A 955-nucleotide genomic window follows, 5' to 3' on the forward strand; every position below is an offset into this window, starting at 1 on the left:
CTTTTATTGCTGTGACATTTTTCTCTTTTCTCATCACAGAATCTCATCCTGGCTTCTTGGCTCCACTGACACTGGTGACTGGAAGCAAGGCTTGCCTTTTCTTCCCTACTCTCGACCTAACCCCAGTCAACCGTGTCCATGCACTTCCGGCACAGTTCTCATCAGCAGACAGTTCCTGCTGGCTCATCTTTTCCCTGCAGTGGGGCTCAGGGCATTAACTAACCCAAGTACCTGGAAGAAAGGAGACGACGAGCTATATAATTAAAAGTCTGTTCCTTCGGTACTGTGCCTTTTCCAGTTCAGCAGTTCTCTCTGAGAAACAGCAACAGAGGCCAAATTATGACTGGCCAACTTCGGACTCTCTGAGTCGCGGCTCCCCGCTGTGGAGTGGGGTCAGGTGTTCCATCAGGATGGAGCCCCTGGACCTGGCAGGCAGTTGAGTGAGCGGCAGAGCTGATTTAGACAGGCGCTCACCCAAACAATAGTACTGAAATTTTTAGTTGGCTCACTCAGCTCGTCTCATTGACGAAAAGTGAAATGTGCTAAGGGGAGTATTATTAGCTTTCAGCTTGCCATAAACTGTTGAGGGAACAAGCCACAAAGGAAATGTTCATCTGCAGCAAGATGATAAACAGGAGGAGGATGCCGACCACGAGGGCGTATTCCTTTTAAGGCTTATGCGTTGCAAACGACATACGCACACATACACGTTGCAAACGACACACACACACGTTGCAAACGACACACACACACGTTGCAAACGACACACACACGCACACACCCCTCCTTAGTATGTGTTTCCCCGAGGGTATATTTTTGCGTAACAATACATTTGGTGAGACCACAGCAGCTGCGTTCTCCCCGCCCCAGAATCGGTGCCCGAGCCCGGCTGCGGCCTCTCCACCGTCACTGCTGCGGCCTCAATCCTCGTCACGGAGGCGGGGGCGGGGGCGGG

This window comes from Bison bison, unplaced genomic scaffold, assembly GCF_000754665.1.
Source record: "Bison bison bison isolate TAMUID 2011002044 unplaced genomic scaffold, Bison_UMD1.0 scf7180017864312, whole genome shotgun sequence".
NCBI lineage: Eukaryota > Metazoa > Chordata > Mammalia > Artiodactyla > Bovidae > Bison > Bison bison.